The sequence below is a fragment of the Apodemus sylvaticus genome, chromosome 13, assembly GCF_947179515.1.
Source record: "Apodemus sylvaticus chromosome 13, mApoSyl1.1, whole genome shotgun sequence".
In the NCBI taxonomy this organism is placed as follows: domain Eukaryota; kingdom Metazoa; phylum Chordata; class Mammalia; order Rodentia; family Muridae; genus Apodemus; species Apodemus sylvaticus.
The window spans coordinates 85,254,494-85,269,781 of NC_067484.1; the positions used below are offsets into that span (position 1 = coordinate 85,254,494).

The 15,288-nt window shown below is 43.2% G+C and overlaps 1 pseudogene; it reads right to left on the reverse strand.

Annotated features, from left to right (window-relative positions):
- Positions 1-408: 408 nt before the first annotated feature.
- LOC127663675 (tubulin alpha chain-like) lies at positions 409-2,226 on the reverse strand (annotated as a pseudogene).
- Between the last annotated feature and the right edge of the window lie 13,062 nt (positions 2,227-15,288).

Here is a 15,288-nt window from a genome sequence, read left to right on the forward strand (position 1 = left end):
TTATATTTACATAAATGGCATCATGAAATTTGCAGGTAAATGGATGTAACTAAAAAAAAAAAATCATCATCCTGAGTGAGGTAACTCAGACCCAGAAAGACAAATATGGTATACATCCACTTACAAGATGGTGTTAGCTGTTAAATAAATGGTAATCAAGCTAGAATCCATAGACCCAGAGATGTTAGGTAAGAGTAGAGCTCTAGGGGGCACATGGATCTTTCTGGAAAGAGGGACTAGAACAGATTTTGGGGTAGGCTGGCTGCAGACGGGGATGGGAGCAGGAGGGATCAGATGTGGGAGGGAAAGAATGGAGTGAGAGATGGCTGAAAGCAATCAGGGCGTGGTGTAAAACCTAGTGCAGTGGAAACTTCCTGGAACCCATGAGGGTGATCCTAGCGAAGACTCCTAGTAATGGAAGACACAGAGTCTGAACTGGCCATCTTTTGAGGCCAGGTAAGGTTTCCAGTGGTGGGCATGGATTGCATTTGGTTGAGTTGTTGGCCCAGAAGTTCCTGTGGAAATTCCCAAACAACCAAGGCTGATGTTAGAACAGAGGGCTGCTCTCTGAAAACTGATGGGGGTGGGGTGCATAGCATCTCCAACATCCTCAAAATCCTTTTGTAGGTCAGCCATGTTCTCATGGGCTTCAGAAAACTCCCCCTCCTCCATACCCTCACTCACATACCAGTGTACAAAGGGCTTCTCGGTACACATTAGATCACACTTGTGATCTAGACCTCAGCAATGGTGACGTTGCTCAGCATGCACACAGCTTTATGGACCTTGTTCAGGTCTCTACTAGGTTCCACAGTGGGAGGCTAGTGACTAATGCCAACCTTGAAGCCAATGGGGCACCAGTCTACAAACTGGGTGGTACATTTGGTTTAGATGGTGGCAATGACAGAATTGATATCTTTGGGAACCACATCACCATGGTACAGCAGGCAGCAAGCCATGCATTTATTATGTTGAATGTCATATTTTACCATCTGGTTGGCTGGCTTAAGGCAGGCATTGATGATATCTGCTATTCTAAGTTTCTCAGCAGAGATGACAGGCACATATGTGACCAGAGGGAAGTGGATGCAAGGATAGGGTGCCAGGGCTGGTCTGGAATTCTGTCAGATCACATTCAGGGCTCCATCATGTCTGAGGGAAGACACAATCTGGTTAATAAGGTGGCTAAAGTTAGTGTACATTGGGTGCTCAATGTAGAGGTTTCTATGAAAGATGTCATAGATGTCCTCATTGTCTACTATGGAGGCACAGCCAGAGTGCTAAAGGGTGGTGTGTGTGGTGAAGATGGACTTATAAGGCTCAGCTACAGCAGTGGAAGTCTGGTGGCTGGGTAAATGAAGAACTTCAGTTTGGACTTCTTCCTTCCTTCTTCCTTCCTTCCTTCCTTCTTTCCTTCCTTCCTTCCTTCCTTCCTTCCTTCCTTCCTTCCTTCCTTCCTTCCTTCCTTCCCCTTCCTTCCATCTTTTCTTTCTTTCTTTTTATATCATATTTTCTTTATTTACATTTCAAATGTTATCCCCTTTTCTTGTTTACCATCCACCCCCTCCCCATCCCATCCTCCTTCCCCCTGCTCACCAACTCACCCACTTCTGCTTCCCTGTCCTGACATTCCCCTACACTGGAGCACTGAGTCTTCACAGGACCAAGGGGCTCTCCTCTCATGTCTAACAAGGCCATCCTCTGCTACATATGCGGCTGGAGCCATGGGTCCCTCCATGTGTATTCTTTGGTTGGTGTGAACTTCTTTTCATACTCAACAGAGAGCTGCTCCATCAGCAAGAAGGTGAACCCAGAGCCAGTTTCCCTGCCATAGCTGTGGAAAACCAAGAAACCCTGAAGACCCATGCACTGGACAGCTAGCTTGTGAATTTGGTCCAAGACAAGGCCAATGGTGTTGCGGTCATGGGCATAGTTATTGGTAGCATCTTCTTTGCCTGTGGTGAGCTGCTCAGGGTGGAAGGTACCAGTGTGAACTTCATCAGTAATTGCAGGGTCCCGGTCTGTAAACACTGCTCAGGGTATATGCTTGCCAGCACCTGTCTCACTGGATGAGGTGTGGAAGGAGTCATTTCCTCCTTCAATGGTCTTGCTACTTAGCATCTGGCCATCAGGCTGAATACCATGTTCCAGGCAGTAGAGCTCCCAGCAGGCATTGCAGATCTGCACACCAGCCTGGCCAACATGGATGGAGATGTACTCATACATATTTAATCCTTGAAGTGGTCTGTAAAAACTGAGGAGGGGATGAGAATGTGACAAGGACCTTTCATTAGTAGACTACCGGGGACTTCAGGGGAGAAGCAGTGTGTGCCAAGGAGAATCTATTCTCATTTAAAACAACAGAATTGATACTATCTCCCAGTGTATTTAGGACAGAATCTGCCTGTTGCAGCTTTAAATATCACAGGATTCTTGACTTCTGCCTTCTATTGGTTAAATTGTACTAGTATCTTTACTAGTAAGTCTTAGAGAGATTTTTTTAAAAGTTTTTTTTTTCTTGAGCTAAATTGCAACACAATTCTTCTTCCAAGGGAAGAAATAACAAGTAGAACATTTTGCTGGTTTCTTAACTCCATACCAGAAGATGTAGTGACCACTGATCAGCACCTGGGCTCTCTGCCGTGTCACAGATGCAGATCTATGGAAGGACAGTGCCTGGAAGCAGCATGGCCTATTGAGAAAAAACAACGTGAAGATCTCAGTTCTCAGTGTAGTTGGGAACCAGTGGCTCTGGCACGGCAAAGTAAGGGCATATATTTAACTGCAAACGATGTGTCACACTCATTCTTCAAGATCTGCCATCTTTTTTTCCCAAGACTCATGTACTCCTGACTTTGTACCTAGTGAGGCATTGGCCATCTATGCTTGTGTGATTAGTAAGTTCCTAGTGTATTTGCAAAACCTGTAAAACTCGTACAACTTACTCCGCTCAGTAATTTTTCTATTGTATCCTAACCAGAAGTTATGAGATGCTTCCTGGAAGATTAACTGGTAGGGATATAACTTTCAAGTGTGTTTGTCACTTCTGCTTTTCAGGGGACAGAATGACACTCCCTCATGAGAGCCTGTTTTGTACTCGCCTGTGATTGGGAAAACGTTGCCATACAGTTTGGGATGTCTTGTTGGCTTTTCCTTGCATCATTACCATTATTCTATCCATCAGCATTAAGGGTGGATCCAGTGTCTGACACAACTGTCCATGAATCTGTCTTATCGAGATGTTGGTTAGTCTATAGAAATTGTCTATATTATTTCACATTGCTTTGTTTTGGACTATGATTACAATTTACTACCCGTGTTTACACTTTTCTAGAATCCCAATGATTATTTAGTCTGAACATTAGTAGTGTCTCTTGAAGAATAATCCTTATAGTAGAGGTTTATTTATTTATTTACTTATTTATTTATTTGATTCAAGACTGGTCTAGATGCAGCATGTGTGGTCCCTTTCTGGAAATTAGAAGAAACGAAGGATGAAGGTAGAGAGGGCTCCACCTCTCTCCTCCCTCACCATGACTGTTGCCCCATGAGTCACGCGAGGCTCAGTTTCTGATGTATTAGACGAAAAACAAGTTTGATGGATGTCTGTTCTCATCACTCATCTTGTGCAATATAGTGGCTTAGTGTTAATCCTCTGTTCTGCCCTGAAGAATGAGGTTGACACATTCTCAGGACACCCTTTGTCTCTTTACATGTAGAAGCGGCACAGTGTAGGCTGCTCAGACATCCCTTGGAGGAAGCTCGGAGCTCAGGCTGTTCAAACTCTAGGGAAGAGGTTCACCACCACCCTAAATCTCCTCCAAGTTCAACCAGTCTACCAATGTTCCCTTATTTTTTGGAGAGGGACTCATTTTTTATAGTTAGTATTTGCATAGGAATCAAGGGATACCTTCAGGTTTTTTTTTTTTTTTACATTTATCATCATATTGTGTGTGGTACTTTCCTTAGGAAATTTAATTAATTCCTAGAAACATTTAAGGGAGGTTATAGAATAAACATAAAAAAAAAAAACCCAAGTAGCTTTTCTGCAGTGATGAGAATTTAGATAGTGACATGAGAAAAATAATCTATTTAGAATCTCAGCTAAGAATGATCAAATATTTGGAAGTAATTTTCTTAAGGATGCATGGAAGACCATTAAAGAAGGATATAAAATAAAAGAAAATAATAGTAAGATATTATGTCCATGGATGAAACAAATTGTTCCTGTAAAGCAAAATCTCTTTCTTTCTTTCCTTTTTTTTTTTTAAAACAATCTACATGCCTTTTCCAGGATTGACGTGGAGGACAGGCAGAATAGAAAGCTGGGGACTAGAAGGCCGTAAGGAAGAAAGAAGAAAACTGTTCTTAAATGCTCTCAAAGGCAAACTCGGGCTGTCATCATACTGAGTGGTGGAGCACACAGTCACCATGTGCAAAGCCCTGCGCTCAACCTTTGGCACAGTCTACCCAAGAAGACCCAATAATAACAGAAGCGTCATAATTCTGAAGAGTAGTGAAGGGTCTTGCTTTACCAGGCATCTAAATTTACCCAAGTGCCTCTATTATCCCCTAAACAACTATTAGATACAACTATTGCTCCCAGGCTTAGTTGGCTCAGAAGCAGAGTGGTGCTGAGTTTGATTTCTAGCACCTACATTAGGCAGCTCACCATTACCTGTAACCACAGCCTCAGGAGGATGCTCTATCTCCTTAGGCGCCTGCATTCATGAGCACATGCCCCTCCTACATGCGCATGACTCAAAAGCAAAACAACCATTTCTTCTGGACTCGGGGCTCTCTAGGAAGGCTTTGGCTACAGCAAGGCTGGCTTTGCTTCTAATTCTTTGTTCCTGTTACGGATAGAAGAAATTATCTTGTTGTAGGCTTGTCTGTCTGGTTCAGCCACCATCACCTTGTCTCCATAGTTTCCCATCCTTAGGGAAGGCCTTTCTTTAGGGATCTATACTGATGAACATTTAAAGCTTATTCTAGCTGCAATTTCAGCAGTGCACATGTCATACATTGGTAGAATTAGTGAAAGTTACCTATGGCTTGGTAAGTCAGATTCTGAGATGGGAGTGGATCTTGTGTTTGCCCATCCCACCCATCCCAGTCACCACTTAGGGTACATGTAGTGCTTTTTTCCTGTCCCTTTGATTGCTCTGCAGTTGCTCCTGCCAAGTAAAGGTGAAAAATATTAGTGCCCCAACACCCCATGAGGGTGTCATCACTTCACAAGTACATAAATAAGATAAACACAATACAGAAAGTATTATGCAGACATTAAAAAGAATTAATCCAATATATCCCAGTTGACTTCCTGCGATATCATTCTTTTGCATAAGAACAAGGTAGAGAATAGTACATATTTTTACATGTGCTAGTATGTGGCCATATATGTAAATGTTTTTGTATGGCTGCAAATGATTGTTTGAATATGAAGAAAATATGAAAAAAAACAAATGCTAAATCTTTAGGGTAAATTTTTACATAAAATGATGCCACTACCATATATTCCATAGAGGGGGAGTGTCATTTCAACTAAAAAGGAAATCACAAAGGAGGTCTCTGGAACCTCTTATCACTATTTTATTTTTATGTTACTATTTTAATTTATGTGCTAATACATCGCATTCACTCACTTATGTCAAATGTAACACATGAATCTGAAAAATAAAATAATTGGACTAAAATTTATTTTTACTTTTCAAAGTCACCTAGAAAAAAGGAAGTTGGCCCTAGAATGAAAAGTTACATATAAATGTTATGTCAGGGCTTTATCTACTAATAAAAAACACCATACTGACATTAAACTATTGAATTTCCTTAAACTACATATTTCTTTTTCATTGAGAAGAAAAATGTGTGAAGATTGGAATCAGCTATACACATTGTACTGAAGGTGTTGGCAGCATGACCAACTGCATGCATTTCCTTCAGTTAGGGCTGACAGAGATGATCGTTTGATGAGAGAGATAGCAGTGGGTCTGAGGAAGAATACCCTTTTTACTTGTGGTTGGAGGTAAAAGCCCAACTAGTATCTTTTATTATTATTTAGAAATAACATTCCTATTGTGGAAGATAAAAGCACTGAAGTTCTGGGAATGGGGGTTTATAAAAAATAACATTGGTAATTGTTTTGAGATTCAGTAATTTCTAGGGACACAAAAGATTTCAAAAGGGGATTCCAGGGCTGAGATATCTGCTCAGTGGCAGAGTACTTGCTTTAGCATGCCAGAATTCTGGGTTAATTTCTTGGCATTATCAAAAACAAAGAAAGGAGGAGGAAGAAGTAGACCCCAGATCTGTTGATGGAGGACACCGCTCAGTGTACACGGGCGGGTCCCGAGAGGCGAATGTGCTGGCAGCTGTCTCCATCATCCAAGGTAATGTCTGTGGAGAGTCTGCTGAGGAGCGCACCAGCATCTGCATCGGCTGGGTCTAATCCAGGAGGCTGATAAGGATTCTAGGTGGTGACTTGAGTCATGTCGATACTTTTTAAAACAAGGCTGTCTTCAGTAAAGTATGTAATATGAAACACCACGCCGTTCAGGTGAGTAGGTCTCTTCCAAGTGATCCAGCCTGGGCTCTGAAAGGGAAGGATTTGACCCGTCATCTGTCACGCCTCATCTTCCACTGCTTGGCTCTCACTATGTACGCTGAGTTTGTAAGACCAGGAACAAACCTTTGGGTCAGAGGGAGGAGATGAAGGGAACAGAATGTGCTTCTTAGCTAGGTTCAGATGGGCCAGAGACACAGCAGAGGATGTCCTACTGTCTGCCCTTGAGGATGTCCTACTGGCTGCTCTTGAGGATGTCCTACTGTCTGCCCTTGAGGATGTCCTACTGACTGCCCTTGATTCCCCTCAGGCTACAGCCTAAGACAGTGAACACCCAAGCACAGTTGACTTCTGCCATGTCTGGAAGAGGAGATTCACTGACCATTTAATTGTGCTTCTCAGTTCTCAGTTAAATATCAGTCAGTTTACCCTGGATACCTTTTATTGAAGATGTTATTAACCTTGTTTTATACCAGACAGTCGAGAGTCTGATGTATTTTATCCATTTTTTTTTTTTACTGGATTTTATCCAAAGTACAATGGTGATATGCTGAGGATTTGGGCTGATGTCAGTCTTAAAAAGAAGGCCATCACTACATCGTGGAGCATTAGGTAACTTAGCAGGAAGTAGACTACCACCTACAAGTGCCTTACTAGTGGACTGGAAACAAAGTAGACTTATATACCATGACCTTGCTTTTCTATTTATTGCTGTGTCAAATATCTTCCTATCTGTTATGTTTCCAATAGTGTGAATTTTATTTGGTCTTTGTCCCCATTTCCAGGCTTGTAAACTAGACTTGCCCTTTCGTCTTAGGACTGGCCCTACAAATTCTCTGGCTTATCCTTTCCCCATGGAAGGTTATAATTTATCCTCCTCATCCTAGTGGTTCTGCCGATGCTCAGAAGGGAGGAATGGTACCCAGAGGAGCCCAGGAAATGCTGAAGTGGACACACCGTGCCTCTTCCATGGCCTGTTAGCAATTGTTCCCACACAATAGAGTCTGCATAAAACCTCAAAGACTGGGCTCCCAGGACTTCTGGGGCCTTATCATGGGGAAGACCAAGGCTTCAAAGAGGGCACTGGGGCTTCCTGCTCCTTCTCCTAGACTGTATCCTCTTCATCTTTCTACCTGTGTCCTCTATAGTATACTTTATAGCAAAGCTTAGAAGAGGCTTTTCGGAGCACTGGGAGCTCCTGGAGCAAATTAATAGAACCTGGAAGAGAAAGTTGATTTCTAATGGGTGGGTTAGAAGCACGGTGACACAATCTGGGGTTTATTAGTGATGTCCAGTGCATGTGTGGGCAGCCTGGGAACCCAGCCTTGTGCTTCTGAGGTTGACACTGGCTGCAGGTGGGTGGTGTCCGGATTGAATTGGTTTAGAGGGAACACCACCTAGTTTGCTGCAGATTTGCAGATGGCTTGCTTGCTGCTGGCTAGCAGTCCCCTAGATTTTCACAGTCACAGTGGTGGTTAGTGTTGATGCTTGTGGTTTGACAGGGGAAACACAGTCTTCATTTGTCTAACACTCTGCTTTACTGCCCCACTCTTTACCTCTCTGACACATGGTCTTGCTATATTGCCCAGGCTGGGTCACATTCACTCCAAGGGATGGAATTCTCTGTGTTTTAGAAACATGTGGTGACTGTGTATTTTCATTGCCCTAAAGATGCCTGCATTCTGCCAATTCATCCTTTTCTTCTCTTGGCCTTTAATTTGATCTTTACTAGTTCCATAGTTTTACCTCTTCCACGGTGTCAGAGAGTTGGACTCATGGGTTATAAAGCTCTGTGCAAGCTGGGTGGTGGTGGCGTATGCCTGTAATCCCAGCACTCTGGGAGGCAGAGGCAGGTGGATTTCTGAGTTCGAGGCCAGCCTTCTCTACAGAGTGAGTGAATTCCAGGACAGCCAGGGTTGTACAGAGAAACCCTGTCTCCAAAAAACCAAAAAACCAAAAAACCAAAAAAAAAAAAAAAAAAAAAAAAAAAAAAAAAAAAAAGAGAGAGAGAGAGAGAGAGAAAAGAAAAAAGAAGAAAAAAAAAAGCTGTGTATAGGTATCTGCTAAGAGAGGGAGTAAGGCTCTCTGGAACTGGAGTTACAGGCAGTTTTGAACCACGATGTGAGTACTGGGAAGATAGTCTGCTTCTTTTGCAAAAACAGGCACTGCTCTTAACCAAAGAGCCTTGCTGCAGCCCCTCCTCATGTTTCTGGTTTTGGTAACTTGTGCCGCCTCTCCATTTTTCCTGTCCTAGCTAGAGGCTCGTCAGTTTTATTATTACTTGTAAGGAGTCCCTGTGGTTTGATTGGTTGTCTTCATTGCTTTCTTGTTTTCTATTTCGTGATTTGTGCTCTAGTTTTCGTTATTTATTTTCCTTGTACTTCCTCCTGCGTTTACCTTCTCTCTGCCCTTGTCTTCTTCCTTTATCCTTTCTCTCACTCCTCCTTTCTCTTTCTTCTCTTTTCTTTCTTGTCCTTATTGGCCTTGCTGTGTAGCTCCAGTTACCACTGAATTCACAACCCTTCTGCCTCTGCCTTCAGCGTGCTAAGGTTATATGTGCATGCCACCACACCCAGCTCATTTTTAATTTTAATGTTAGAAACTAGATCACTGGTTTTAGATTTTTTTCTGTATTGAACATACATGTCCAGTGCTATAAATTTCCCTGTAAATACTTCTTTCTCCACAGCCTACAGTGTTTTAAAAGTCATGCTTTTGGTTAGTTCAAGATATTTAAACTTGAGACTTCTTAGGCTCACATGTTATAGACTTCTTAGTTAATAAATAAAAACACAAATGTTTGTAGAAAGTTCAAATAGAAAAATTGTCATTAAATTCTGAGATTACCTTTATTCACCCTTCTAAGTACATGTCTATAAAATCATGAATTTTTTTTTTTTTTTTTTTTGCTGGCTGTTTCAGAGCCAGCAAAAAAATCTAAATAAATTTGAAATTAAAATACTCACACTTAATAATCTTTAGGAAAGGAATATTGGTCAAATAACATAAAATGTATTGAGATCTACCTAATTTTTAGATTGGCCTATATTTTGTTAACATGTATGTGCGCGCACACACACACAAACACTCACACATATTACACACATATATGTGCAACTGTGTTTGTAAATATACAGATGTTTTCTGGAGGAGAAGAGGAGAGAAGGTTCTCACACATAAGCATGCAGAGAGCAGGGAGTCTGAAGCAATCCGACCTCCGGACTTTTCTCGCTTGCTCGCAGGAGCTCTTTCTGTTGCTTTTGTATCACAATCTTTTTAAAAGCAGGAGTCTACCGCTGCACTGTTCTTTCCTCTTGTTCTGAGGTGATCTTACCCTCTCTATGCTAATGAACCTCTATCACACTCAGTTCTTGCTGAAATCTCAAATCATCAACAACAACAACCAAACAAAAAGATTTTTAGAGTTGATTTGTCCAAATCAAGGTTCTAAGAGTCACAGTTCTGCTGTAAATTCTGTTTATTCTGGGATGGCTAGTTTTGGGTGATAACTTTGAAGTATCCAGGGAGAAGGAATCTCAACAGAGGGATTACCTGGACCACACTGACCTGTGAGTGTGTCAGTGAGGCTTTTTTTGTTGTTGTTGATTTTTGTTTTTTGTTTTTTTTTGATTGCTAATTGACACGGTGTGGTCCAAGGCACTGTGGGTGGTTCCAGCCCTGGGCATTTGGTGGTCCTGGGTTGTATAAGAAAGCAGCCTGAGCAAGCCAGGGGAGAAACCTAGTAACTCGCTCATCAGTGGCTTCTGCTCCAGTTCCTGCCTTCCGGTTTCTGCTTTGGCTTCCCTCAAGGATGAACTGTGCCTTGCAAACCAAGTGAAGCCTTTTTTCTCCTGGTCGCTTTAGGTCAATGCTTTATTACAGCAGCGCTAAGCAAACCAGCACCAAACTAGTTCCCTTCTGTTTTATGGTCTGTAAAGACGTCACCTTTGCATGTCTGGGCCAGTTGTTTTCACTGGGAAAATGTTCCATTTTTGTATCGACTTTATAGTTCTCTCGCTGCCCCATCCTTGGACAATTTCCAATTCTTTACCTTTTTCTTTTTGACACTATGGGTTCATTAGATTCAAACCAGACCCTTTGGTCCCCAGTACACTCCGTCTGCTTCATTTTGCATGTCATCAGAAGATATTAAGCTGTCTTATAGATTCTTCGAGGTCTAAAGACCTCCGAAGGTGCCTAGCATGTCACAGGGCCAAAGAGGCAGAGAGGTAGAGAACTGAGAGCTTCAGCGTCCTAATTAACTATCCTCAGCTAATTTTCTTCTCCACTCTCAGCGTTTTAGAGATACCAGGCTGTTTTCCCTGCATTGGCCCAAGAACATTCCCAACCTCTCTTGCCATTCCCAGCATGCACATGTAACTCTTTACTGCCGGAAGCTGCAGTTGGCGATTTCTACCACTTTCCTGGTCGCTCCCCAGAGACTAAGTCAGGATGTGTCGTCTTCTTCAGGCCTCCTTCTGTGTTTGCACACCCAGAGCTCCGGGGAGAACTTCCTTTAAAGCTAACCTGTTGCTTAACAGTTGATCTCTTAAGCCCAGCACTTGGGAGGCAGAGGCAAAGCAAGCCCTCTCTATGCCTTTGAGGGTCAACCCAGTTCCAGGCAGCCAGGACTACACAGCGGAAATCCTATCTTTAAACTTTTTAAAGATTAAAAAAAAGTTGATTTCTTTAATGAGTCTGTGGTATTCCCCAGAGGTAGGAGCCATGCTTTGTTCCTCTTTGTCTCCCCACCCCCACTCCCGCGGCGCCCCCCCCCCCCCCCAGTGCCTGTCAATCAAAACTTGTTGGACAGCAGTAAAGCTTGCACACAACGTGGGCTAGGGCTCATGACTCTGAATATGACTGCAATTTATATGGCTGGAGTCCTGATAGCAAATCTAAAATCAGGGTGAGAGATACCAGGTCAGCAGCAATCCATCGGGAATCGGGTCAGGCAGCCTTAGTCCTCCCAGCTCCTAAGCAGGAAGCCGCTTTCTTTCTCAGGACAGGGACTTCGCCCCTGCTGAGAACTGGGTGTGGCTTGCTTCCTGGTGCGGTTGGAGAAGGCTGGGCAGACTTGGGTGCGGTCGGTTGGATCCCCAGCAGGCAGGTGAGTACAGCCGGCCACACCCTCCCGCGTGCCCTTCCTTCTCTGAGACACGTGAGTCTCTCATGTGACATATGATCATTCCCCTTTCTCATCCCTTCCTACGCTTCGTTCTCCCCATTTCTGCCTCTCCTTTCTCTCTTCTTGTTTTTTGTTATTCCCTTATTTTCCTTTTTCTTCATTTTTGATCCTACTGGGAGCATGGTAAATCTGAAGTCTATATTCATCTATTGATAAGAGGAAAATTTACCTTTTGTGCTTTCTCTTGAAAAGATAACTGCCCTCAAGTAACTCTCCCCATCCCCATTTCTGAGAGACCAGTTAGTTACAATCCTGAATCCTCATTTAGAAATCATTAAAACTTACATGATAAAAGCAAGCTGTTGGGGATAGGGGTGTGCGTGGGTTGGGGTGCTCTGAGCCTGACCTTAGTAAAAGCTGAAGCACCCTATCAGGAGTGTCAGACGGAAAGGGATAGGGCACCCACCCACCACAAAATTCCACAGCCTTCCAGAAAGGTTACCTTTAGGGTCAGCTGTTCCTTGCTTTCCCAGAACATCATTTCGTACTTTATCTGACCACAAGCATCCTGGGGACCATGTTATTCACCAAGAACATCTGTCAGAATAGGAATCTTTTTTTTTTTTTTAATATAATGCCTGGAATACTTCAATGAATTGTATCAGAAGACATCTAATATCTTCCCAGACAGAACAGACCGGGGGCTGGGAAGAGAGCTCAGTTGATGAAATCCTTGCCCTCCTAAGTGTGAGGACCTGAGTTTAAGCCTCAGAAAGCCACTGGGGTGTGTGTGTGTGTGTGTGTGTGTGTGTGTGTGTGTGTGTGTGGTGGCAGGTGGATGGGTTCAGACAAAAACACATGATGATGTGTGCTTGTAATCTCAATGCTGGGGAGACACAGAGACAGCTGGTGGCCAATTAACCTAGGTAGATTGGTGAGTGTGAAAACCAAAATTATGTTTTAAGCCTTCATTCCTGTGCCTAAGAAATCTATGAAACCAAATGCCTCTAATTTGCAAACTCCTTACCTAAGGACAGATACTTTCTAAAATGTTGGAGGCTGTTGTTTATAGAAGATAACAAGCCACAGGTTTTCCCTCCCCTAAACAAGTTTGTTTGACTCAACTGCACGGGATGTGCTTGAATACATGTAGGTGGGAGGTAGTTAGGATATATGTTTGCCCCTAATTGGACCTGATGGCAAATGCAGTGGCCTTATGGCTTGGCCTTCTCAACCCTCTCTAAAATGTGACTCATTGCCATTGTCTGAGAACCCAGGAATGGACCTGACCAGAGTCCATCCTGGCCAGTATTTACTTAAAGCTTGCTTCAAATTTGGCTCAAAATTGTGGCAGTGGTCTTATTTTTGACTGATGGGGTTAACATGAGCTCCAGGCCATGGGAGACCATGTCTCCAAAAATAAAAAGTGGCTGGTACCTATGGAAGACTGTGTCAAGGTTATTCTCTGATTTGCACAAGTGTGCACTTACCCACAAACATGCATATCCATCACTACCCCCAACTACTGATCACGGAACAATTTTATACCTAGAGACCCTGTGGTTGGAGAAACTCACATTTTTTGCAGGTGATGACTATGAAGCCCAGATACTAGGTTCCTTGGCCACTGAGTTACACATTGTGGGCAGACCTGGGGCCAGAATCCCATGCCTAGGCTGGATATTAGGATGACTGTGCCATTGGATGATGGGATCAAGTACCCGCCTTTACAAAATGCAGTGTGCTTTATACAAAAGGAAGTTGAGGATGACAGAAAGAATCAAAGTAAGTTTGTGTTCATCCATGCCTGTAATTCCAGCACGGTGGAGGCTACAGTGGGGAGATCCTGAGTTCTAGGCCAACCAAGGCTATGTAGAGAGATCCTGCCTAAAACAATGTGTGTGTGTGTGTGTGTGTATGTGTGTGTATGTGTGTGTATATGTGTGTGTATGTGTGTGTGTATGTGTGTGTGTGTGTGTGGGTGTATGTGTGTGTGTTAATGTAAACTGATGACGAAATACATACCTACACCTCATGGCCTCCTCTCCACGCAGCTGAGTGTTCTCCTGAGGAACAATTACTGTAGGCCCCTGGTGGACGCAGATCCCAGAAGTCTCATTTTTATAAATTCTTCCCTTGCATCTCAGGGTTTAGTACTACCTTATTTCCCCAGTGCTTCCTGGGAAGAGGAATTCTCTGTAATGATCTCACCTGTCTGAAAACAGTGACTTAGTGCACTTTTTAATTTCATAAAGAAACAGTCACGGGAACACTAGTGATTTCCTGGAGAGTTATATCTATATGTGAATAGAACTCTCCATCCAGTTTCACAGAGCTTCAAAGTGTACAGGTAGAACTTGAATCGTAGAATCTCTTCCCTCATCCCTGATATTCTGATAATGTATTTTTATGTATTCTCCTTTAGAGAAAAAAACACTTAATACTAAGAAATGATTACAGAAATCCAGTTCAACCATCAACCATTCACTCCATAAGAACTTTCCAAATATCTGAAGGTGTGGACACAGCTTGTAACTCGAGATACAAAGGCAGCGACCGTGTTACAATCTTGCATCTGGGTGTGTTGGATACGCAGGGACAGAGGGGAACTCATCATGCAACCCCACCTTAAAATTACCAGCTCGACCCAGCTTCAGGCTTACTACAAAGCGCTTCCTTATTTTCACTATTTTCTAGTTGACAAAACAAACGCTGTTTTCTCTTTCAGCTTCTCTGCGCATCAGTGGATAATGTCTGTCATGAAACTTGGTGGTGCCTACACTGTTCTGTGGTAGACAAGAGTGCCTCACAAACACTCTGCTGAGACATGCAGTGAACTGAACACACCCCGGCATTCAGAAAATGGACATCTCTTTTTACCCACAGAAACCACAGCTCCTAAACCAGCAGGATTTTCTGGTCGTACTTTTCTACCTTTCCTCCCCCTTTGCCCTCCTGCAGGAAGGCAGAAGCTCTGAGTTTCTTCTTCACTCCGGGGCTTTGGAGCACCACTTCATGTTTAGAGTAGCCTGTCGGAGCCATCATCTCTGAGAGAGACAAGGAGAAGAAGGTGCAAGGGAACACAGGTTTTCCCTCCCTCTTGCTCCCTGCCAGGACTCTATGTAATTCCCACAGGAAGAGAATAAGACCACTACCACAACTAAAAAACACATGATTCTGAAGCAAAATCTCTGAGTCAGAACAAGTAGCAGCTTAAAAAGGCACCCGCAAGGCCGCCTTATTTCCCATTCAGTCCAATCAGGGCAAGCATATATTCTGATGAATCCACCCCCACCCAATCAGGGGCAAGCATATATTCTTATGTATTTCCTATCTAGGTATCCTCACCCCCACCCAATCAGGGGCCAGTAAACATCTTGACATATTTCCTGCCCGTGTTCCTCTCACCCACATGTGATCAGTCACATCTGGTGCGGTTGAGTCAAACAAACTTGTTTAGGGGAGTGAAAACATGTGGCTTACTATCCCATAAACAACAGCCTCTAGCTTTTCAGGAAGTGTGTGTCCTTGGGCAGCGTTTTTTGTTTTTGTTTTTGTTTGTTGTTGTTGTTTATTTCCTGGATCTCTCAGGATCAGT